This window comes from Neofelis nebulosa, chromosome 9 (genome assembly GCF_028018385.1).
Source record: "Neofelis nebulosa isolate mNeoNeb1 chromosome 9, mNeoNeb1.pri, whole genome shotgun sequence".
Taxonomy (NCBI): Eukaryota; Metazoa; Chordata; class Mammalia; order Carnivora; family Felidae; genus Neofelis; species Neofelis nebulosa.
Genome location: NC_080790.1, coordinates 84,965,825 through 84,992,030, shown reverse-complemented (window position 1 = coordinate 84,992,030; position 26,206 = coordinate 84,965,825). Strand labels below are relative to the sequence as shown.

The window sequence follows — 26,206 nt, the reverse complement described above, 5'->3', positions numbered from 1 at the left end:
TTTAGAACAGGTGATTTTTTTTTTTAATTTTTTTTTCAACGTTTTTTATTTATTTTTGGGACAGAGAGAGACAGAGCATGAACGGGGGAGGGGCAGAGAGAGAGGGAGACACAGAATCGGAAACAGGCTCCAGGCTCCGAGCCATCGGCCCAGAGCCTGACGCGGGGCTCGGACTCACGGACCGCGAGATCGTGACCTGGCTGAAGTCGGACGCTTAACCGACTGCGCCACCCAGGCGCCCCGGTGCTTTTTTTAACAAAATGGACCTGAAACAGAGAGGCAAGGAGCCTCAGTGTTTTCTCCCAGAAGCAGAAGCCGAGACAAGGTTATGCTTTACAAATCTTGCCCAAGAAAATGTAAAAGCAATTGAACAAGCCTTTACAAATATTTTTTAAGTTATGAGGGGGTTACCCATAACATACAATATTCTGTCCTATTGTTCAGTGCACAGTTCCCTGGTATTGATCACATTTACATTGCTGTGAAACCATCATCACCGTCCATCTCTTGAACTCTTTTGTCTTGCACAACTGAAACTCTGGCCCCATTAAGCACTAACTCCCTGTTGCCCTCTCCCCCAGCCTCTCGCACTCACCATTCTCCTTTCTGTCTCCATGAGCTTGACTACTTTTAGGAACCTCCTGTAAGTGAAATTATGCAGTCTTTGCCCTTTTGTGACTGGCTTATTTCACTTAGCATAATGTCCTCATGCTTCATCCATATCGTAGATGATGGAGTTTCCTTCCTTTTTAAGACTGAAGAAAATTCCATTGTATGTATGTATATACCACATTTTGTTGGTCCATTCATTGATGGACATTTGGGTCACTTCCAGTTTTCAGCTGTTGTGAATAATGTTGCTACACACTTGAGTATACAAGAAATCGAACAATTCTTACAACCGTGTTCCTTGAGAAGTCGATAAAGAAGAGAAGCTTACACAGAACGCAGGTCAGTGTGGATATGCTAAATTTGAGTTAATTAATTGTGTCTAGTTAGCTTCTGGAAACATAAACAGAGATGCCAAACTAGATGCCTTGGCAGGGGCCAAACATGCAAAGAGAAGTCTGAAAATTATGAACAAAGAGGAAATTTATAAAACATTTAAGCGATTTTCATTAGGGTGTGAGTGGACTGGATTATATTGCTGAGGTGAGGGGGTGTGTTGGATTTTCTAGACTCTTCCTTAAGACGAATGGCAGAAACCCAAGCTCTACACAATATAGAGATGTTGGATGGAGAAAGCACATAGATGGGAAGACAAGATTGAGAACCAGTGTTTTGTAAAGATAATCTATAGGAGCTGAATTGGCAGCATAGAGAGGGCCATTTGCTGACAGGACGGCATGCAGTTTCTAGTGGAGATCTTGAAATACTGGGAGGGAAATACAGTCCTTTTGAAACTTGAGGTCAGAGGAAATCCTTAGAAGGAGAGACTGAGAAGTCATTAAGAACTATTTATTTACTTGTTTCACAAACAATGCTTGGGCAGCACTCTCTGTGGTAGATTATACTATCCAAGTATAGCCATTACCCAATGCTCTTCTAGAACTGTGCCACACTCCCAATAGGAAGTAGTGTCTTATTCCCCTCTCCCGGAATCTGGATACGCTTGGGATTCACTTGTAAATAAGAGAATGCCGTGGAAATGGTGCTGTGTGACTCCGGTGTCTCGGTTGGAAAAGTCTTCATAGCTTCTGCCTTTCTGTTGGAATGCTGAGTCTTGAAGCTTTCAGTTCTCATGAGTCATCTTCTTGTCTCAAGGCAGCCATGCTGTGAGGAAGCTCAACTAGCCAGATAAAGAGATGCCACACTGAGAGGCCCTGAGACCTCTCCATGTAAGAGGTAAAGATGCCCAGAAAGTCCATCCCTGGCGGTTAGGCCTCCTGCACCTGCATGGGAGACGTTGAGGCAGAACCATTGAAACTGTAGGTCAGGAATTAAAGCTCCCGGACTCCTGACCCACAGAGCCAGTGAGAGATCATAAGATAATTGTTGTTGTTTTCAACAACAACTACATTTTGGAGAGATTTGACATGGCTGTGGATAACCAGAGCACTGCTTTGGGACCAGGCATTGTTTTAGGTACTGACATACGGTGGTTTGAAAATCCAAGTGTCCTTGTCTGTAATTACAGACCAGGTAGAAACAGAGTCACTGAGGATAACTAGCAAGAACACTTCTCAAAGTGATAGGACGGAACGACTAAGAATAGTGAAAGAGGAAAATGACCAATGACCAGGTGTGTTCGGAACTTTCTCGGCATTTTGGGGTGAACGAGGGGAAAATGCCTTAAACGTAAGATAAGCAGTGTCCCTTCCCTACTTCCTCGCTGCTGGATAGAATAGGATCGAGGAGGGCAAAGCACCTAAAAGGGCAACTTAAGAGGGAAAAACACAACCTTTAATGTCTCACTGGGACAAAGTATAACTTGAGTGACGCAGAGGTGTTGAGTCAGTTCCTAGAGATGGGTTAAATGTTGTTACAATCATCCCCCTTTTGGGGGCACTCAGGGGTCATGCTTCCTTTCAGGTGCTTCTTGTGAAGCCGTGGGCAGAACCATGCCTAGCCGTGGGTGCTTTGTGGCCAGAACAAAGGGCAAAATAAATGTATATCCCACCCCACCACCCCACATACATAATTTATAGCATTTTAATCTTCCAACTTGTCTCTGCTTATGAATTTCTTATAGAATTATTTAATGATGTGAGTTCAATGGGCAATTTCAAAATCTACTTAATTTACCATTTCTTTTCTCAGCGATGCAGCGAGGCACTGAGAACCATACTGCAGAGGTAGCAGCCTGTATGCGCTTGAGAGGAAAAAAATCATCCAATGACAGACAATTAATACGTAGGCAGGCTCCTGCCCTCTGTCCCTGGGTCCCAGTAACCCTGACAGGATGCTAGGGAGTTTCACAGATCAGAGAGAGACAGAGTTGTGTTAAAGAAACTGCATCAGACGTACCTCATGCCCAGTCTTGGAATGCCCCTGGTGTCTCTAGGTGTCCTATGAGGCGAAGGGAATGAGTTTTACAGGGCAAATGCAATAAAAGCAAAGGAGAAAAGGATGTAATCTTAAACTGAGTCAGTAGTCTGGACGAGGAGACACGGAGAATCTGCCCAGTAGCATGGGAGAAACTTGTTACAGTAATAAGCTCAGGAAGCACACGTCCTGATCTCTGACGTCGGTGAATATGCATTCGTAAGTCACGAGGCATGTGAACATTCAAGATTCTTCTGAATGGACCGACCACGCTGAGACAAAGGATGGAGCATGGAATGAGAGACCACACAAAAGCAGGTGTTAAGAGTCCTCACCTGGCAGACACATCCGATTCACTCCCACCGGCCCTTCTCCCACGACATCTCCCCCCCAAAGCACTGGCAAAGCTGTTGGATGGCCAGATGGGTCTCACCTGCAGGACACACGCCTGTCCTCCCGGACAATTTAGAGCGGCCCATGATGTCTTATGGCAAGTCCGTTTCAGAGCACTCGTCCTTTGCGTGGGGCAAAGCGGTAGGTCACGGTTTCAAATCCGGGGTGGTCACAACCGAAGGGCATTAGCTCACCGGGGAAGGACTTCAGATGACCTTTACCCAGCCTCATATGAAACGAGGCTCTCGGTCTCTGCTCAGCTTTTCACGGTCGAGGCGTCTGCACCGCTCAACGGATGCTAACCGTCCACAGTAGACAGGCTTTCTGTCTCCTTGATAGACTCGGTGGGGATGTGTCCGGTCTTACGGACGGAAAGCCGCAGACATCAACACCGTCAACTGAGCCACAGGCATCAGCATAAAACTCAAACCCGAGAGAGGCTCAAATTAGTATCCAAACATGCCTCTGTTTCCTTAATGCTCATTCAGACAGAGGTTCAATGGCTGGAAATTATTGAAATGAGGCAGATGTCAAGGGGATGCTGCACAGGCAGCTCCTCTTCAGTGGCAGTCATTGTGTGCCTCCAGCTTCAGGATCCTTGTTAAATCTCCACATCGTGCCCGGCCCTAAAGTACCTGCCGGTGCAGCTTTCCCGTTCGCCGCAAGAGTTGCACAAATGTACGAACAGAGCTGAAGGCTCTGGGATCGGCCTGGAGCTGCGTCATTTTCCCGATCGTTAGACTGAGAGCCCCCGTGCCCCGCTGCTACCGTGCGCATCATTTCGGAGCACCATTCCCTTCCTCCCCTGTGGTCCTTGGCTTCGCTCGGCGCCTCCCACCGACCGACACCACCGGGCCTCCGTGTGCCTTGCACGGGAAGAGAAAACGGTCTTGAAATAATAGACTTCCTCTTGGTTTCTCAATCGGGTACAACCAGGGTTGTTTTTCATTTTTCAAGCCAACCGGTGTAAAGCGTCTAAGAGGTGAGGGAATAAATACACGACTTTATGCTGGGGTGGGGGTTGTTAACTGTTTTTGCAAAGGTGGCCCAAGCCAAGGCATTCCTGTTCCCCAGCGGGACTGGAGGTGGAGGGAGGCTTAAATATAGGTCTTTTTTTTTTTCCCCTCTAAATCTGTAACCTGCAACAATGTCTTGCAACATTTCGCCTATTCTGAGAACTGCAGCCTATGCTGGTAAAGAAGCTCAGTGATATTTCCTACTTCAGGAGGCGGGGGGTGGGGGGGGGGTGGGGGGGGTGGGGGGGGGTGGGGGGGGGGTGGGGGGGGGGTGGGGGGGGGTGGGGGGGGTGGGGGGGGTGGGGGGGGGGTGGGGGGAACCCTCCAGAGGTGGCCAACAGATGTAATGAAAGTCCTAGTTTTCTTCGGTGGAAAAAATGTCTTTATATGCAGGCAGGATATATGACAGTGCACATATTTTTTGTGCTAAGTATTCAACCTAAGTTAAATACTGAAAATACGAGAGGAAAAAATATTGCCCGATTCAGTATCTGACCTCACCTTACTTTAGAGCAAGGTTGTAAAATCCAGCAGAATGGCTTTCTTTCTTTCTTTTACAGATTTTAATTTTTTAAATGTTAATTTATTTTTGAGAGAGAGAGAGCGTGAGTGAGGGAGGGGCGGAGAGAAAAGGAGACAGAGGATCCAAAGCAGATTCTATGCTGAGAGAGCAGCGTCCGCACGATGTGGGGCTCAAACCCCAAACTATGAGATCATGACCTGAGCCAAAGGCAGATGCTAACTGACTGAGCCACCCAGCCGCCCCCCGAATGGCTTTCTTATACTTCCTTATACGAACCTAAACTCAGCAGAGAATCTTACTTGGGATATGTAGCTTTTGTTCTCTTCTCTTCCGACCACACCATCAAAAAAAGGAAGAAAAATAATCTGTCATGTGTATATATATTCTTTGAGAGTTCAAGTATTTTTAAATGTAAAAACTTTTAAGTGCAACATAAAAAAAAAGTAGCTGAGAGCTATAAATATGTTTTTGACTTCACAAAAGAAGTATTTCATAATTTACACTCTCCATTCTTGAGGGAAGAGCAACTTTACCACTCATGAATTATTGGTTTCTTCTTCCTGGTTAAATATTCACTGTCTGTCCATCTGTCTTGTTCATATTTTTCTCCTGTTGATTTTTAGCACTCTTAGAAATAAGGAATACATTTCAAACTCGATGCACAGGGGATTTCATTATAAATTGTGGCAAACTGGGAAAACGCAGACTTGATGTGTTAACCTCTACAAACTGGTGTGGGAAGCTGGGTTGGTAAATTCGTGGTGATGGCTGTGGATGCTCTTTGGATTATATACTAGAATCACATTGCTTAAAAATAGTTATGTCCATTTAACTTTCCTTAGAAAAATTTGAGAACTTTTTAATGCTATAATCTGTTAAGACTTAGGTATGTGAGTTGCTTTTTAATCACCACGAAGCTAAAGTACCTGTACGTTCCAAATTGTATTCAGTTGCAAACAAACCCTAAACGATAGTTGGGAAGGCAACACACACACAAGTCTCTGGAGGCTTGTCTGGACGTTACATAAAAATGCCCAGACTGGGAACTTCATAGGTAACCTACACACACTGTTTATCACGATTGCACGTGCATACACTTTCTCTGTCCTCCTGCGGTGCATTTGTATCGATGTCACATATACAAAAACCAAAAATAGGTATAAAGAGTCTCAGTTTTAGAAAAAGCTTGGTTTTGGAACAGATTGGAATTTGGGTTTTAGTCATCCAAGATGTGATAAACCACACTGGGCATTAATGTAGAAAACAGATTGAGCTTTTTAATGGGACATCAAATAAGACTTTATTAGCATCTATTAGGTTCAACCCCAAGCTCAGGAAATAGCATTAATGAGCATCATATATCAGCGTGTCTGTTATTAGATAACAGTATCCCTTAAAACCAGCAAGCCATATAGTACTTTATACTTTTTTACCTTTATCTTCAGAATTAGCTGACATTCTATCCTGTTACACTGGCCTTACTATTAGTAATAGTGAACCAATTATAAACCCATTAGTGACACTTTTTCCAGAAGATAAAAACAGTCAAAATTATCTGGCAGCAATTAATCTTAATGGCTGTATGCAGTAAACAGCAATGGGCTAATTCCAGCTCTGTCAGCCCCATCAAACAATCCTGCATTAGGCAGCTTTTCAGTGATCCATTAAAGCATATTCAGAACAACAACAAATTCAATGCTGAAGGCATATGCACTAAACATTACAACAGTGATCTTCTGAAGCCATCATTATCTCTTAAATAGTACTTCCCCCATGTATTATCATTATGCTGTACATTAGAAATACTTTGATTAAACTCCTTAATTCATAACAGACAGCTGCAGACCATTTATGCAGTTAATCTCAACACAACAGCTATTGAGGAAATATAACAAAATGAAGGCTGTAAACTGGAAGTCATTACTATGAAAGATACTGGTTCTCTAGCCCTCTTAGAGCAGAGTGCATCGTAAGGATGGCTTTGCGCCTATAATAATGGGGATGAAACTGTTAATGACCTTCCACTTTCCTGTAACATCTGTCCTGAGGCTGGTTGTATTGCAGACTGGGCGCGTGACCAGTTTAGACGGGGCTGTGTTCTCTGTGCGTTGGCCAATCCAAGGGTTCCACCGAGAGGACCAAAGCTGTGGCTAGCTCCTGTTTCCCAGCTGCGGTGTTGAGAAGTCAAGGTTTTGGTTACACGAATAGTCTCACCCATGTCACGGAATCGTTAGTGTATAAAGCACTGAAAACCTATTCTGCACGTATGTCATCGTTAGCGACAGCTTCTGATTTTCCTCTCCAACAAGTGCTGTCTTTTTTTTTTTTTTTAATTTTTTTTTCAACGTTTTTTATTTATTTTTGGGACAGAGAGAGACAGAGCATGAACGGGGGAGGGCAGAGAGAGAGGGAGACACAGAATCGGGAACAGGCTCCGAGCCGTCAGCCCAGAGCCCGACGCGGGCTCGAACTCACGGACCGCGAGACCGTGACCTGGCTGAAGTCGGACGCTTAACCGACTGCGCACCCAGGCGCCCCAAGTGCTGTCTTTTAAAGTTTAATTGACAGTACTTGAGTTGACATACTAAAAAAAAAAATGATGCCTACGAAATTTTCTCTGCAAACTTTCTCTCCCGTGTACGTGCTATTTTCTTTTAACAATCAGAGAAAATCTGCATGCAAAAAAAAAAAAAAAACCATCCCCCCCCCCCCCCAGATTTAAGTAGCCACACCCCAAGTTCACGTTCCGCTGAGTAAAATATGCACGGTTGAATTTGATGAACAAGAAACCTGTGTAAATTTCTCCCATAATGCACCTTCACAAACCCTTTCCTTTTCACAGGTAGAGAAACCGTAAACATGTTCATGAATGGGCTCTATGTGCCTGGCATTTTTTTTTTTCCTCATATAGGGTTTATTTCAGAGTTCTAAACCACAGACACCGTGTCTACCTTTTGATGAAATGGCCAACTAATTAAACATAAATTTAGAGTCCCCTTGCCATCTCTGACAGTACTTTCAGCTTTCAGGGTTAGCATCCGTGAATTAAATATTGATCCCAGCTGTAAAGTGCCGCCTTGTGAGTGATAAGGGCTTAGCTTTCAGAAGGAAGGACCAATCCCTGTGGCAGTTTGCACTGAATGTTTATGGGGATTTCCACCATGGTGGCTAAATTGAGCCATCCCTCCAAGATGTCCGGGAACACATGAATATTAATGTTTGCCAGCGTGGGAGAGTAGATTAGGCGGGTGGACGTCACCCGTCACTTGGGCCCCTCAGGTTACCTGTGATGCAGCAGAGATCCCTGCCTGCCCTCCCCCACGTTCCCCAGCCACCCCTCCCGGAATACCACGCTTTTAAAAAAAAAAGTGGCAGCTCTGGGAAGTTTTCTTCATTTTTCTCTCCTTTTCCGTTGCATCTGTTGGAATGTCGAATGTCGTCGAATGTCCTTTATTTCTCACATTTGCGTTTGTGACAAAGCTGCCCCAAATCTCTCTTGGGTACCTGGATATCCTGAGGCCAGTTGCAGGCCTGAAGTGCAGTTGGAACCACCTGGGATTTTCACCCATTTTGAAAAGTCTTCTCATCCTGGGCCTTAGTTCCCTGCCATCTGAGTTACAAAGCTCTACTCCAATTGCTGACGTCACAAGTACGTTTGAGAAATAGTGCCTTCCTTGGAAGTTCACAGCACATGTCAGCGTAGTAAAGCCTCTGACAAGTCTAGAGCAAGAAGACTGTTTAACAGTGATTAACTCAGCATTCCCAAACCTTCCCAACTGATTTTTTTTTTTTAAATAGAGTAACAGTCAACATCTTATGGGGTACTAATCTTTCATAGAATCTATTTTGGGACATGCTTTTCTAAATTCCTGCTTGTAATATTTATGTCTCAAGATTAGTCTGTGGTAGGAAAGGACAAGTTTGAGATTTGATTGATTATGCTTTCTTCTGATTTGTGTTCGTACGTTTTGGTATAGCTTAAAGATACTCCACGGTTGACAAGTGGCCATTAGCAAATAAAATTACGTTTGGGAAAAAAAAATTTGTTTGCAAAGCACAAGCTTGCTTGACTTTGATAGATCTTGCCATTCATTCCAGGAATCTAAGTTTATCAAACAATGTTCATGTAGAAATTTTTTTCTGATTGAGACATAAGGTTTTCTTCAACTAATGATTAGAGTTTTCCAACTGATGTTAAACATATGGATAATTCACGAATGTGCTCATTTACCCTGCTGTGGAACATTATCTTTAGCTACAACACAATTATATTGTACATGAAAAGTTCTATCTAGACATATTTACATATATCTATATCTGCCTCTATTCCGGAAGCTTCAAGTTATGAGCAGGTAACTTCTCCTGCTTGCAGTCTCAGCACACATTCCCCCCCCCCCCCCCGCCAAATACGACAAATAGTGACTGTGTTCTAGATGCACCTTATAAAAGTGTTTAATCCACTGGAACTGTGTGACTAAAAAGCTACAAACCGTAAGTTTACAGGCCAATGTCAGTAGAGTTGCCATGCCAGCAAATTAAACCAAATCGAAAAATGATAAGGTGATAAAGTTAACTAAGAAATCCTCTAACACGTTTGATCTAGGATACTAACACTTGAAGAAATGTAGGTTCGGTTTTAAAAGATGAGGTGTAGATTGAGGTGTGTGTGTGCGTGTGTGTGTGTGTGGTGGGTCTTCTGAAGCAAACTTCTAACTGCAATATTTCTTTTTGTAAATTAATTAATTTATTTTTGAGGAGAGGGAGAGAGAGAGAGAGCGCCCATGCAGGAGCCAGAGAGGGGGAGAGAGAGAGAGGGAGAGAATCCCGAGCAGGCTCTGCGCTGATGCGGGGCTTGATCTCATGAGCCCGGACACCACGACCTGAGCGAAAATTAAGAGCCGGATGCTTAATTGACTGAGCCACCCACGCTCCCTCTAACTTCAATATTTCTAAATACTGTCCCAAACTTAATGTGCTGTCCCACCCCGGCCTTCCATTCAGACAGATCACGACAGGTCTTTTTCCAAGAAAAAAAGAAGAAAGGAAGGAAGGAGGGGGAGGAAGGGTGGGAAAGAGAGTGAGAAGAAATAGAGTTCCTCTGATGGATTAGGTAAGATGTGAGAAGTGAAATACAGAAAACCTGGGGGGAACAGCATTTGTGCAGTACTTTTCCCGAAGGTGGCCATTTTGAGAAGGGAGTCAGGAAGGGGCAGACCAGTCTTACTATCATATGCCCGGGGTGCAGTTTGTCTCGAATTGTGCCTCAAACACCTGCATAACCATCAAGCCTCAACTTTTTTCTCGCTCCTGTCGTAGAGTTCAGTCCATGTGACTAAGTTTCAATTCCATTTCCTTGCTTGGCTGTATGGTTCTTCACCGAGCCTGGTGCTTGGGCACCGCAACCTCTGCCAGTCCTTTCTCCCAGAAGGCTGGTCCGTATATTCCACCCACTGCCTTGTCACCTGACGCTGACCCCCGTCTTGCCCACCCCTTCCGCTCCATCTGCCTCCTTTTCCTCGGGATCCAAGCGTGCTCCCCTTGGTCCTGGGTACTCTTCAGGGGCATCTTACCACCTGGGCTCAGGTAAACCCTTCACCGCTGTCCATGCTTCCAGTATCCCCAGTCCATGCCTTATACTGGACTCGGAGTCGTGTTAGGAAATGCCAGTCTGGGCTTTTCAGAATCCTCCTGAGTCCCGCACCTGGCAAGGTCCGTATTCTTTAGCATGATCCGTTTCCTACGTCTCCTACTTTGTTTTCTGCCTGCTCTGCCCCCGTTCATCTGATCTCCTGGCTATTCCTCAGATGCACAGTGTTTACTCTCAGATCCGTGTCTTTGCACATCAGGTTCCCTCCCCCTAACTTCTTTTCCTATTAACTGCCTCCTACTCATCAATACTGAATTCATTTATCATGTCTTTTGAAAATCTCAGTCTCTGGCTAAGCAAGATGCACCTACTCACTGAATTATAATTCACTGAACTGTAATTACTTTCTTGTCTCGCTTTGACCTGCTTGAGGACAAGGACAATGTCTTTCATTTTGTATCGCAAGCTTGTAAGACTATTTCTTGGAACATAGTAGGTACTTACAAAGGATTCATTGAATGAATGGACCAAAGATTGTACAGCAACATCACGTACTGGATCATTCCCTTCTCTGGGATACCGCAGAACTGCAGAATTCTTTAATGGTCAACAGTTAGATTTTTGTTAATAGACATTAGCTACATTATATAGAGAAAAAGATACTTGTAGCATCCATGTAAATAGATTAACAAGGGCTGATTTGCATGTGGTAGGATTGCAAGTGGATTCATCCAACCTTTCTGTGCGCGGGTGTGTTGTCTAAATTAAAAAAAAAGTTGGTTCCTTTTATGATAATAAAAAAGAGATAACTTAAAAAAGAAACGTCGCGGGGTGCCCGGGTGGCCCAGCCGGTTAAGCCTCCGACTCTCGATTTCCACTCAGGTTGCGATCTCACGGTTCATGAGATCGAGCCCCGCGTCGGGCTCTGCGCTGAGCATGAAATCTGCTTGGGATTCTCTTTCTCCCTCCCTCTTTCTCTCTCTATTTCTCTGTGTGCCCTCCCCCACATCTTAAAATAAATAAATAAGCATTAAAAGCAACAACAAAAAGAAATGTCTTCTTAGCATGGCTCACCGCTTTACAAAGGAACAGGTCACACGGGGCCCCCTGCTGTCACATGGGTCGCTCTTGCTCTGTTCCGCTCTTCCTGTTCCCTCTGCTTCCCTCATCTTCTCCTTCTCCCCCCCCCGCCCCCAGGCTGTTGGCAATGGGAGGTTTGGCCCGGACTTGGTGACATTTGGTTCATGTTTGCATGTGATATTTGGTTCATGTTTGCATGTTTGCTTTAGTACCTCTCTGCTAAATGAGTCTCCTACCACTATCGACCAGCTACCCTCATTGCCAACACATCCCCATGTCGTGGCGGGAGGGGTCTAGGCAGGGCGGAAGGACTTGCTTCTCCTGGCCTTCCCAGGGAAGCATGGGTCCTCAAAGGGGAGATTCAGGGTCAGTCATTTATTTGCCTCAGGACGCTGTACCAATTTCTCCTAAGGAGGCAGAATGGGTGGTTTACCAAACTAAAATCAAGGAACCCAGCCAAACTCCCCACACAACTTCCCTTCAACAGCAGAGTATGTCCTGGGCATTTCTCCGGGTCATTAAGACGGCAGCTCTGACCACCGTGGGGCTGAGCACAGAGCCCACTCCGTAAATGTTGTTTACGGGCTGGTCCTTCCGAGTTCCACTGAATGGGGCTTTCATTCTACGGAACGCTAGCAAACTCTCTTAAATGGCAATGCAATCTTGAATGTTTTTTTTCCTAACTACGTCTACAGACACATTGAAGAAACTTGGTGCACTGGTCTGATGCTCTTAAAGATGCGGAAGAAAAAAATGTAATGATGCTTGAAACTGGCTAGCCTTCTCCGTTCCCCCATGACAGCATCAGGTGACCAAAGTCTTGGTTTTAGTGGCCAGGTTGATTGATATGCTAAATTGATTATGTTCAACAGACATTTAGAGGGTGCCTAAGGGGCACCCTAGGAGCTTCAGGGGATAAGAGAGGAATGAAACCTGGTCCCTGCCCTCCAGGAATTTACAGTATGGTGCCTATATATGAAGTGCGATAGAAATTCTCTTCTCTTTGATTGTGACTCAGGAGAATAAACGTTTGGATTTCCCTTCATTAAATGGTTTTCTTTCGGTTGAGGTTTATTCTTAGCCCCACCTCGAACATTTCAGCAACTTCCCGACTGCGCTACCCGTAACTTTTGGGCAAGGTTCTGTTTGTGCACTGATTTATTTATTTGCGTTCTCACTCAACAAATATTTACTTAATGCTCCTATGTGCCAGGAACTGTTTTAGGAGCGTAGAGATGTAGTGCCGAACAAAACTTCAACACACGCACTAGGAATTAGCGAGGGCTATGAAGAGAAAGCAAGCAGAATGAGGGGGTCGCGAGGGTGAGGAGCTCTTCTGAGAAGGGGTGTGTCAGGAAGCCTTTCTGAGAAGTTGGCATTTGAATGAAGCCTTGCAAAAGTCTGGAGGATGCGCGTTAAGGGCAGACGTCCCGGCAAGTACAAAGGCCTGAAGCAAAATGACGTGGGAGTGTCTGCAGAACAGTAAAAAGAGCAAAGTGGCTGAATCCAGGGTGTTAGGTAGGAGGCGAGGGCCGCGCCAGGGTCAGGCTCCGGAAAGGAGGGGACTTGTAGGCCAGGACAAGGCCTGTGGGCTACATTCCAAGTAAAGGAGTTTGAGCATAGCCTATGACTGATCTGATCTTTGTTTAAAAAAAGATCACTCTGACTCTTCGGTGGAGAAGAGCCCGTAGAATAGTTTTTTTTCAAAAAAGGAATAAATATCTACTCCATTATTTCAGTCCTTGGTCCAAATGGATTTGCACAAACGCGCTATTCTTTCCTAGTTTTGTTACCCGGCCAATAACTTGTCAATACGATGGCTATTACTAAAGAGCAATTTCTACCTGGAAGATTTGGCTCAACGTTGGGAAAAACCGTGTAACAACTAAAGCTCCCCAACAATGAGCTCCTGTTCTTAGAAGTGTCCAAATATGGGGCGCCTGGGTGGCGCAGTCGGTTAAGCGTCCGACTTCAGCCAGGTCACGATCTCGCGGTCACGATCTCGCGGTCCGTGAGTTCGAGCCCCGCGTCAGGCTCTGGGCTGATGGCTCGGAGCCTGGAGCCTGTTTCCGATTCTGTGTCTCCCTCTCTCTCTGCCCCTCCCCCGTTCATGCTCTGTCTCTCTCTGTCCCAAAAAAAAAAAAAAAAAAAAAAAAAAAGAAGTGTCCAAATAGAAGCTAGGTGACCTGCTGTCCGGGGCGTGGTAGGAGTGATTCCTATCGTGCGCGGACACGAACTTGATGCATCTGAGAAATGCTAATTCTTTGGACTCATTTGCTTCCCATTAAATGACATAGAACGGGATTCTAGATTTAAGATACGGAGACTCTCATGGACATTATCCTGTGCTGCCCACATCCGTCATTCTGCCAGCTGGGCAGAACGGTGCTCAACTGTCAGCCTCTCCTGAAGTCTCCTTGGCTGGAGAGTGCTGCTTTGTCCCAGGTCACGCCTCTTCCTGGGACATCCCTTATCATCGGTCAGCTGATGTAGAGGATAAAAAGCCTGACTGCCTTGCTCCATTTGGGGACAACTTTGAAGGGCTACTCTAGCTCCAGAGCTCCTGAGGTCAGCTGGGACTTTGTAGACACTTCAAAGCAGCCCAGCCTCTCTGTCCGCCTAGTCTGGCTTTATTCCCTTCCTTCCCACCTGTTGGTCCCTTTAGACCACTCCCCCCTCCTCCCCCCGCCCCCCGCCCAACACACACACACCATAAACTCTACCTCTGTGTCTGCTTCTGGGAACCCAGGTAGAGAGCATCATTGTGTAGGAAAGTAAAGTGGCTTAGATGTAGTTCAGGGCTCCTGCTTGCATTTTCAGCAGGTGCATTGTCACATAAGCCTTAAGGGAGCCTCAGGCCAGTGAGGGTCTCTCTCTCACTCCGTATTCAGAGAGGGGACTGCTCTGAAATCTCCATCCATGCTCCAGGGAGAGACAAGGAGTGCACAGTGCTGGGTACATAGTGGTAGCTCAGCAAATATGCATTAAAATGTATATATTACAACCCCCAGCCATATGTGAACAGAGGGACACTGTGTTCTTATTGGGAAGGTTCTATACACCACCCTAAAGGGCAGAGGCCATGCAGGAGCTAGTGACCAGCCAGCTCCTGAAGGCGAGCGGTGACCTCCGTGGTGTCTCAGTCTGAGGGGCTTCGTGGGAAAGCGGTAGAAGACTGTGGTTTCTGTCTGGTGGAAAAGGAAATAGAACATCATCACATGCTCTGGAAACTGCAAAGGATGCTGGGCCAGCCCCCAACGTTGATTGAGAAAACTGAGTAGCACTGTACGAGAAATTCAGAAATCACTCAAGGATGGAAAAGTTTACTATCTCAAATGTTTTGAGCGAATACTATCATGTATAACTTCACCCCAAATCATTTTATACCTTCCTCTGATATTTGATTATTACTTGTAAGTCTCTTCCTGAAGCTTCAAGAATAATTTTTTTCTTTTTGCAAGGCTCTTTCATATGAATTGGCTTATTGGCATCAAAATGCTAGATGATAAATTTATCTACAATTCAGAAGCACATTAAATGTGATACGTGCAAGCGTAGATTTCGCTGGAACCGTGTCTGTATTTTACTGTATGCCTATCTGAGGGTAGGAGGCAAATTTTGTGGGCACCAACTTGAATTCTGTACATGCATCATGAGAAAAGGAAAGCGTCCAGATAGGTTGTATTGAAAGGAATAAATACTTCCCCCATTCGTCACAGGGTTTTTAGTCAATGTTTATAACCTCCACCCTGCCCACGGTCTGGGATGGTTCACTCCGACCAGCCTTAATTGCTTTTGCTGGAGGGCAGTGCAATTCAGTGATCCAGGCTCGGGACAGCCATCCTGGGTTCGCAACTGGCCCTCCACTCTCCAGCTACGTGACCTCACCCTGGTCACTCATCCTGGCGGCTCACTGCCTCATCTGTAAAATGGGAACGAATCCAGTAATGCCTAACTCGCAAGGTGGCTTTGAGATGTTAATGTACGTCAAACACTTGGAAGAGTGTGTGGCTCGAGGAATCATTTAGTTCATGCGCTTTCTCTCTCTTGTTTGTAAAATGGACACAAAATACTTAACTGTTTAGAGTGCAGAGGGAAATACTTGCGGAGTAATTAGAGTCCTCGGGGCCCAGTAGTATGAGCGGCTCTCTAAGCAGCTTATGTATAGCTCCCATAAGCTTGTAGAGCCGCTCATACTTGTTTTGGAAAAGGATATTGGAGATGAGGGGTGGCCTCTGTGACCCCTCCTTCACCAGCTCCTTCTCCAGCTGCCTGCAGCGCTTGGTTGAGGCTTTATTATTGCATCTGGATTTCAATGTTGACCGGTCTCTCCCACCCGTTGGATCATATCCATGCTGTAAACAAGTCTTGCTTTGGAGTCAGTCAGACCTGGGTGGACCCAGGCTCCGAGAAAGCGGGGGGAGGGGGGTTATGCAGCTTCTTGTGGGGTCTGATACTCTGTCTCACAGAGCAGGAAGGAAGCATCAGCTAAGGCAGTGCCCTCTACAGGACCCAGTAAAGGTGGCCTTCTCCCCTTGCTCCAGGGAGGTGATCTTATATCTGCAAAGAGAGATGCTTGGCGCCCCACGGGTGTTTCTTTCATGATTATGGAATCTGATTTTGTGCTAGTTATTTCCAGAGTCGGATCCGGTGTCTTTCAACATGATCAGGGGTTTCCAGTCTCCATTTCAATCATGTGTTCTGATCCAAATGTCTCCCTTCCTTGAATAGCACAAACAACAAACAGACAAAGACAAAAGATTAGAGGTAAGAGATTTGCTCATTTCAACAACCACAAGATATTTAACCTATAGTGAGGTTCAGATTTCCTGACCTTAAGGACCTTATTTCTTCGTGCTGTGAAATGGGTACGTTGCTAATCAAATAGGATTTCGTGCAAAGTACTTTCTCCACGTTTGGGTTGTTTATTGCATTTTGTACATTTCATTTGAATCATATCCTTTGAAAGCCGATGTATTAATTTTAACATCGGGAAAGAAATGATCTTGTAAAGATTCGATGTGGAGTCTACGAAGAGATACTCTGATGGACTATATGGGAACTGGTCATTATAATAGCATCCAAGAGCAGTCAAGAAAATTTATAGCCATGGGCTAATTATCCTGTTCATGTTTTTATTTTTTTCTCTCTTTCTTAAGTGTACATCACTGTGAAAATTCTGCCTCTAAGGCTAGATAGCATCTCATGTGAATCCTAAGTCAGAGATAGGATATATTTATTATGCTGGCCCTTCTTTTGTATCTCTAGACCAAGTGGAGTGGATACAGATGCTCAGAATACTATATATTCCAAAGAAACAAAATCTAATATACAGCAATATTATGTCCTGCTTCTATATTCTATAGGAGAGAAATGCCTAAATATGAAATCACACTTTATGCAATTTCTAAAACTGCATTCACATCCCTCCCCCCTCCACACACACACACACTTTTGGGGACTATTGTGCTGGTTTTCCAAGTAAATGGGGCCTTTACTCTACAAAGAACGAAAGCTCTGGAAGGTTGTGTTCTGGACTTGCCGTCTCCTCTGTCAGGTCCAGTCCATTTCTTTCTTCCTTTTTCCAAGCTACAAAGCTACAACAATGTTTATATTCATATGAAGTATTTCAGCAATTCATAGCCAATTTATCAATGACCACGCAGCTGCAGGCACCACAGTCTAAAAAAATATACCAGCTCACTTGGTGTTTACATAGGCTCTGAAAGCCCCGAGTCGTGGCAAGGGGACCGAAGCCCCAGGAGTCATTAGAAAGGAACACTGGAGCCCTGGCCAGAGATGGCGGAGGGGTGTTTGCATTATAGCACAACACATCATTAAGGACACAATTGTTATTTAATGTGACACAATCATCTTTCTGCTCTTCATGAAATCCACTTAAGTAATTACCTTCTTAGCTCATTGGCTCTGGGAGCTGCCTGGCTAGAAAGGGTTATATATTTAAGGAAATATTAAAAACGGGCTCATACAATTGCCCCCTTTAAATTGACTTTTACTTATTAACATATTCAGAACGAAGATTCCCCCTCCCCGCCCCCCCCCCCCCCCATTCTGCCCTCCCCCGCCAACACTGAAAGAGTGCGAGAACTCCAAGGTAAATAAATGCTCTGGAGCATTAGCAGGATTTCAAGAGAATAAGAACACATTAGCCAAAGTGTCTTTTACTGTCAGCCATTCTTAAGAAAACAGCTGATACCTGCATATAATGCCTGGCTCTTTGTATTTTCACTTTGACATCTGTTTTAGCCAATCAATTTGTCATTGAAGCCAAAATGCTGCTTGAAAATTTGCCTTGGCTTTCTCCTTTTAAGACAAGAACACATTTCTGAAGAAAATATTCCTTTCCAAAGCTCAGTGCAGGCTCCCCAAGCTGTGTGGGTCTTAATAAGTGGCGTAGTTTTGAGGACTCGCTTTGAATAGTCTAGATATTAAGACGGATGATTTAAAGAATCCACAGAACTTATTTTCAGAGCACATTTACATGCCTTTCAAACAGATTTTTTTATTATGACGTGTCCAAGATGAGCCTGCAGAGGTTTCGCATTATTTAAGAAGAGCCGTGCCGAAGTACAGAATTGAAATTACTTGAAAACACACATCTGCATTTGAAACTTTAAGCTCGCTTTCAAAATACACTGTACAATCCGTGTTTACTATAAATACAGCGAGGTAAGTCTGAAATACCTTTATCTTATTTGGTAGCTCTGTGTTTGAGCCTCTTTGTTTGAACGGAAGTGTCAGCTGTATTTTACTTTATTATATAAAAAAGTTTCAGAATTTAATTAAGGGTCAAGTACCAGCAGCAGATAAATGCAACAGCTAAAGCATATTTCTGATCACTCTGAAGTCTGCAATCATGAAAATTATTATCATTGAGTAAAACTGGTCTCAATGATGGTGACTGGGAGACAGATTCTGTGTTACTCAGCCGTCATTTACATAATAATGGGTTCCAGTTTTCATCAGCACCTTTTGTTTGTACAGTGCTTACTGCTACAGTAAATTGTCAAAATGTCATTCCTCTCCAATCAGCCAGAAAATATCAACAGTAAACAAGGCACAGGAAGAAATTCTCTGATTAGAAGTGTGGCAGAGGAAGAGGAGAGAGCTCAAGTCTCCCTGAGCGCTGGAAACGTGTTATTCTGGTGTCCCCAAGAATACAGTCGCAAGGCTTAGGAGAATCACTTCTCCCTCCCGCCCCCTCCGCCGGCCCCTTTAATGAAGAAATACCTCTCTGCTGCTGAGGTCGCTCTGAGACCTGGGGACTGTCCCTGGGGATTAATAGATTTACATATGTATTTGTCGTTGCCACTCTGGTGCCTCTTACCGGGCATCAGCCTCTCGTTTTTTTCTGGCAGACTAGCTCGGATTAAACGGGGCAGGGATCTCCTAGTGTTCTTGTCCCCTGCTCATTCTCTGACTGTTGGCCAGTAGAGTTCCAGAGGATAAAGGAGCTGTGGGGAAGGATTTGGCCCATGACCACACTGCCATCACATGGGGCGCTTGCAGAGAGGCTCCCATCAGCTGACTAACCAGTCCTCCTCTCCGTTCAGACTGCCAGAGGCTGAGAGATGGCTCCCAAGGGAGGTGCCCAGGGACTCAAGAGCCGGGGAAGAGCCCCAGGCGGCAGATGGGACTTCCCCTCCCCTCTCGACTGCTCGCCTCGCTTTTCTATCTGGCCGTCCCTTGAACTCGGGGACCGGACACGTGCAAGGATGATATGCCAACGCCAGTGGCAACGTTTAGGGCGCTGAGCCCTGAGTGCCCGGCTCTGAATTCTTTCTCCGGGCTCCGCACCCCACCCCAGGCTTCCCGCAGTATTTTAAAGTATGTAAGGTACATGAAATCAACGGATCTTTCTGTTCTCCAGTGAAATCTGCCCAGGCCCAAAAAAAGATGAGGGTGGATTAATACAGTATATGCCTTATAACCATTATAGTTACAAAGTGTATTAAAATTAAAGACTTCACATTGTGTTTGAAATAAAAATGAATATAGTGGCATTCTGCCAAGAGCCCCAGAAACCACTCTTGTGTGGAATTGAAACATTTGGCTCATATAATACTTAATTTATTTTTATGAAATGACAAGTTATATAAATGTGTGTTTAAAACAGAGGGGCACAACATTTTTTTTTTTTTTTTGGTAAGTTTCTTTGTATTCTGGCTTATATAGCTCCACACAGTTGAGACATATCTAAATAGAACAAAAAGCAATAAACTTTCCCGAAGTGTTTTTTTTTTTCAAGCTACACGTTCCCCCAAATATTTCAAAATGTGATCGTACGGTTAGGTCGCCCAAGGAAAGGCTCACAGCACCTTCTTTGGGGGAATGAATGGGAGTTTTAAAATGCATTGAGACGAAGTGTCGACATCAGGAAATATTTTGTAGAGCATTCAGGTTTCTTACCAGGCACTTTATTTTGCTTGGCTACTTTTAATTTTTTCCCCTACTTCTTCTCTTTGAAAATCCGACATTGTCCAAACCCTTTCGATTAAGAAGCTTGGCTGAATGAAAGCGCCGCGGTGCTGTAGCGGTGCATCAATAAACAGGGGGCCCGCGAGGCTGGGCAGCACGCGGGGAAACAGGGCTGATCAGCAGTAATTACCCTGACACCTCATGCAATACAAGGAATTAACTCCTAGGACTTTGGGCCGAACGAAGAAGAAGTTGATGGTTCACGTTGTGAATGCATCGGTGCCTCAACCCATTACCAGTTTGAACGAAGATGGGAATTTACCATACTTTTTGGGGGCGGTGGGGGCGAGGCTGGGAATGAGCGCTGTGCAGAAAATGAGAAAGTAACGCAGGATGCAGAAGCCACAGCAATTTGGATTTTTATTAAGGCCTTTACCTTCGGATTCTATACCGTGTCTATAATACGTACATAAAAGAGGAGATCCATGGCAACCGTTGTCTTGCAAGGAGGGAGCCTGCCGTTTTAAAGAAGAGGTTAGCGTGTCACGAAATTAGGTGAAGGTATTCCAGGACAGACCTCAAGGACCGGAAGTGCTCGAAAACACAGAGCCAGGAGGGGAAGCACAGCTCAAAAGGCAACTAGTTAGCAGCTGGCACTGTGACCTTTAACTGCATCCATGGTAACTGGGCTAAAGACGGAGTTTCCATTTTATCATCGTCACACCCACAATGTTAAGCCTGTGAATCCCACTGCAATTTAATGGCTGAAATCAGAAGGCAGATCTGTGTTCATTGGACCAGTGCCGATACCCTCTTAGCTAATGAGCGCAATAAACATTTTCGTGCCAGGAAACCAGTGCAAGTGGAAATATTATGCCATACAGAAATATATACCCAAACACAAAGAAATGGTCAGCAAAGCCAGTCTTTTCTGTGTACTTGCATATCCTAGCGCTCGAAGCCCATCATCTTTTACGAAAAGAATTTTAAAAAGCTGCTGGGCTATTAAAAACAGTGGCACACCAGAAAGCTTATTGTGCACGAGAAATCTGAAGTTATGAATTCTAGACTTAATGACTATTACTGCCTCTTCTATTATTTTCCTTAATGAATCTTATTATTTGTGAATGTATGCTTCCTTTTATGTGGCTCCAAGATACTTTGTGCTTTTTCCCTGACTATGCACTGTACCTTCAGCTAGTCCAAAACAGCACAAAAGAGACCCCCACTTTTTTGGTAACAAGGAGGAGGTTTATATTATAACTTTGCCTTCCTGGACATTCGGTCCGTAGTTCCTTAAGAATTAATGGCAACAGAGTTGTAGTGTCACAGACCATGCAACCTGCAAGGATCCATAGATCCCGCTTGTTTGTTTTGAAGCCCCAGGAAAAAACTGACGAAGGCAGCTGACCACTAGTGGATGAGCTTTTGTATGCACCTGCCTTTCTGAACAAACACTGTTCATGAAACCGCTTTTAATGAAAACACACAGGTTCGTTCAGAAGATGACCACTGAATCTGAATTGCTCAATGTAAGAAGCAACCAGGTTTAGGGGCGCCCTGGTGGCTCAGTCGGTTGAGCTTTGGACTTTGGCCCAAGTCACGATCTCGCGGTTTGTGAGTTCGAGCCCCGCATCGGGCTTGCTGCTGTCAGGACAGAGCTTGCTTTGGATCCTCTGTTCCACTCTTTCTGTGTTTCTCCCCAGCTCTCTCTCTCTCTCTCTCTCTCTCTCAAAAAAAGATAAATAATAATAATAATAAAAAGAAGCAGCTGGGTTTAAAGGTTTAAGTTCGGTTAACATATCATATGAATTTTAACTCTGTGCCAGTTTCCTGCTCACATTCTCCCAATAATCCTTTTTACAAAACTTACCTTCAACACATTAAACTTCAGCGGTGTCAGTGTGCTGCTTCTATCGAAAGGCTGCCAAGAATTATCCTTGAAACCTATCTTACTTGTTGCAACAAGGCATAGTCAAAGTTATAAAACTACACGCATACCTGAAGAAAATGTAACTTACGGGACGTTTCCCCCCCCCCCTTCTTTCAAAATTTTCCTCAGGCGTTCTAAAATATCCCCCAATTTTCTTTTGCTCGAAATGGTTTTCTGAGCAAAGATGAGGGCTTAATAACTTTCCTTATCAGGGACAATAAATGTTTTTCTTAGGGCGCAATGCCACGCATCCTTTGTAAGAAAAAGCTTGAACTGTGCTGTTAACAGAAACGACTTGTTCTGGAAACCATAAAGGTCAGGGAGAAGATAATTTGGGTGCTTCTTATCTTTTAAAACCGTGCCACTTTTATCAGTATCAGAAAGTTTTAGGAGGGTTGATAAAAAAAAAAAAGGGAAAGACAAAAGAAGTAAGAACTTAGAGCCCTGAATAATCACACCTGTTTACTTGATTCATAAAAGGGCAGGATGTACCTCTATCAGTTTAATAAAAGATGTTCTATCAATTTAGACAATTATACCAAAGATTAAGAATGTCATGAAGCTGATGAGATCTCCTAGGTAACATTAAAAAATAATATGCTTTTAGATCACATCATCTATTAAATGACAACTGCCAATTTTTTTAAAGGAGTACTCAAAATTCTTTTCTTGAATGACAATTTGAAGTTCAAATACTTTGTTCTCAACAGTTAACTTCATTGACATGACACTTCTCGACTAAGGAAACTTGGCAAATACGAGCTTCCGGCTTATCCAAGTAACAGCAGACCGCAGGATAGCGTATCTTATGACCTCCCTGCATCTCCACTTAATGAAAGAACAACAAGAAATGTTTTGCTAGCGCATTACTCCGCTGAAAATATCTGAATATGACTTACATTTAAATATTTGCTGTCCTCTCGACTTTATTTTATTGGCTCTGAACAATTGCCTTTCTTATCGTCAGCTTGGTAAAAATTATTTCAAGCTTTAACAGAAAGATGCTATGGGACCATGAAAATGAGCCCACCATGACCTTGGTCAGACCCAGCTCTGCGGAAGGTGAATTGCGGGACCAGAGGCAAATGGTTTAACGCAGCTCTTCTGCGTGGCCCTTGCTTGTGCAGGGTGCATAACACTACTGGCTCCTTCCTGAAGACTCTTCTACAAATACCTGACAGCTACGGTGATCCTGAGAGGCCTTCAACATGGGTGCTCGGGAAACACCGAGAATCACTTACTCATCTTTAGACAATGGATTTGCCATAGTCTCGGTACCTGGATGGAAGAGTCCACCAGGCTTCTTAGCCTCTATCACATGGAGCCTCACCCCGGTAAGGTCCAGTGCTCCTCGGTGGGCCCCAATGACGCAGTAGAGGGCCCGAGTTCCATTGACCACCAGGTAGACTATCAGTCTGGAACTTGTGCATTGGTGACAGACTCTAGCGGTCAGGATCCAAGCAGAGATATCGTCTGCCAGTAGGATGCTCTCTTCTCTAAGGAACTCTGGCTGCCACTCACCCCAGCTTTGCATTATGCTTCCCTTGCCAAAAACCTGCCTTCTGGTCCTCCTTTTCTACCTCTAGCCTCACCTTCTGGATCTCATTCCACTTTCATAATTTCACTCTCTGCCCCGCCAGGCAAAGCACCAAGTGCTTCTGGCTTGTGTGTGACAAGGTATAAAAAGCACCCCATCACTTTGCACTTTTCACCTTGTGGGTCCCCGGTATGTATCCCCTTGGCTATGTAGCAGAAGTGAAACTACCATTGTTATTCTCAGCAGCCTCTGCAGGAACAATGCTCATTTATCAGGCTCTTAGCCTGCGCACGTCCTAAGCACTATCTCACTTAATCTTTAGAGCAATTCTACGGGGAAGACAATTCTGGGAGATTACAAGTAAATTATCAGAAGTGAGAGCGATAGTAGGTCATTTAGTTGAGCTATAATTCTCAGAAAAACCAACTCTGATCAACTCCGAGTTTCAGTGGGCATTTTTGTGCTACAGACACTAAGTTCTAAAGATTCTTAAGCATTGTTGCCGTTTGTGGGATTGGAGGATGAGGGATCGTGTTCTAACTGATTTTCTTATAAAGGTCCCAGAATCGTCCTCAACTTGACTGCTTAGTGGGACAGAGTGCAGGTCAGTAGACTCCCTCTAAGATCTATTGTCTGGACCCCTGGACTTGTAGTCTCATCCTTTGATGCTTACTATAGAGCACTGACAGAGGGTTTTTGACTCTAGTCAGTCCTCTCCTTGTGCCTTTCTCCTGTCCATGGAATGCCCATGAATAACTTTGTGCAGCGCCCATGTGCTGTTTTACCTCCATGGCCTGCCTTCTGCTGGGCGTTCAAAAGTATATCCATTGGAATTACTGACAAATTTTAGTGGACCTTTTAGCAAAAGTTATCTTGCAAGATGACTTCAACAGAAAAAGAATGTGGAAGAGAAAGGATGAATTTTTCAGTTGCGATAAGATGTTATTTACGTTATTTACATGTACCTATCACCTTTGCTCTCTCCTCAAAGAGCCATGCAAGAGAATACATCGAAACATCTTTTGAGTTCTTAAGAAAAAAGACTCAAAGGTAAAGATACACTTGACTTTGCAAAAACATCCAATATGATTCAAAAACCACCACAGCTTCCTAACTAACATGAAACTTCCCCATAACCATCTATAGGCTTGCTCTGCCTGCAAAGAGTGGGGACCGCACGATGGTCCAAACAAACTGGGCAGAAAATCAGGCATTTCCTCAGATCAGGGGAAACTGTCTAGAGAGGATCGGTGAAAGGAGCGGTTCTGATTCCAGAAAAGTCTCCTCCAGTTACTCACTGCATTCTGACTACGGGGGAGAACAAGTCCTATCACAGAAGACTTGTAGAAAAAAGGGCAGGTCAACAATAGAAAGCAATTTTCTAAAGATATCAGATCTCAGACTATGGGTAACAGGAGAAATGAAAGCAACATGTTTCACATGTGGCACAATGGCAATCTAACGCTGGAGAGATGGAAAAGCAAAATGACTAATAGGCAGAAACAGAGGAGAGTCGAAAGTCAGAAAATCAGTTTATGGGGATAAGTCCCATAACATTGAAGGAATGGAGAAAACACACAAACGATAGGATCCTGATCTTTGGGTAATAAATAAGGCAATTTGCATGCACAAGTGGCTCAAAATGGAATTGTATGGGAAGAAAACCAAGCAATAATTCAAAGTGAAAAATCATCCCATCCTCAAATAAAAACGCAACTCTTCTGATCAAATAATATAGTCAACCAACCAGTTCTCGTCAATGTAGAGAAGTACTTTTGGTAGAGGGTTCAGTGTAAGATTCACAAAGACTCATGCGGGAAGAGTGACTGTGTTTTTCTGAAGGCCAAGGTCATGACCTTTAGACATAAAGCACTTGCTATGTTTTTGGTGCTGTTGGTATTATCATTGTTAGTTCCATAAGGAAAAATTGAAAGGGTAAGTGGGCCAAGGAGAGGAAAGCATTCATGTGATAGTCTTTTAAAAATAAATATCCCACACTGCCATTTAGAATGGGTGAAACATAATGAAATTACAGATAGAGTTTGTATTCTGTCCTCCTAACATTTTGGAACTATTTTATTATACAGCAAGACTTCCCCAAACAGATAAATAACGGTAATCAAGGCTTCCATTTATTTCTGCTAGAACACGGAGGTAACTGCATCATTTGGGTAACTCTGGTAATACCAATAGCCACTAGAATAGACATCTACACAGAGGGGAAACATGTCAGATTAATTGTACTCTAAGACCAGAAGCATGGCAGACAATGCCAATATCTTAATTAGGACGTGCTTACAATTGGCCAGTCCTTCTGGATGGTAATTCTTTGTGCTCGGAGATGATCTAACAGTCTTACTCTATTTTCCCTGTGAATCCAAGAATAGTCTAAAGACTTAATTGTCTAGTACGGCTAAAGAAGGGGCAGTTTGGATTTTCTGGGTACCGGAAATACAAACAATTAGAGTCAAAAACTATGGTCTCTATCCATTTTTACTGATCATTTCCCCAAATGCATTATAAGGGAGTTTCACATAAGCATACTTATCTGGCTCAAATTCAAGTACATGAATTTCTGACAGGAGTTATGATGAACACACACAGAGAGAAGGAGAGAGAATTGTCATAGTTGGGGGCAATGTCCCCCGTCTTCCCTTCACCGTGAGCCTTGCCATGGAGTAACTGCACGGCGAGAGGTGTGTTGGCTCTTTAA

At 44.2% G+C, this 26,206-nt stretch overlaps 2 long non-coding RNA genes across 2 annotated transcripts; one reads left to right on the top strand and one right to left on the bottom strand.

The window, feature by feature from the left end:
• Positions 1-1,444: 1,444 nt before the first annotated feature.
• Positions 1,445-3,682, bottom strand: LOC131485268 (uncharacterized). Its single transcript, XR_009248729.1, has 3 exons — positions 3,419-3,682; positions 2,968-3,257; positions 1,445-1,892 (listed from the first exon to the last, which is right to left on the bottom strand). It is a non-coding gene; the product is annotated as an uncharacterized LOC131485268 (long non-coding RNA).
• A 14,261-nt stretch (positions 3,683-17,943) lies between these two features.
• Positions 17,944-25,376, top strand: LOC131485267 (uncharacterized). Its single transcript, XR_009248728.1, has 2 exons — positions 17,944-18,274; positions 22,667-25,376. It is a non-coding gene; the product is annotated as an uncharacterized LOC131485267 (long non-coding RNA).
• The last annotated feature ends 830 nt before the right edge of the window (positions 25,377-26,206 follow it).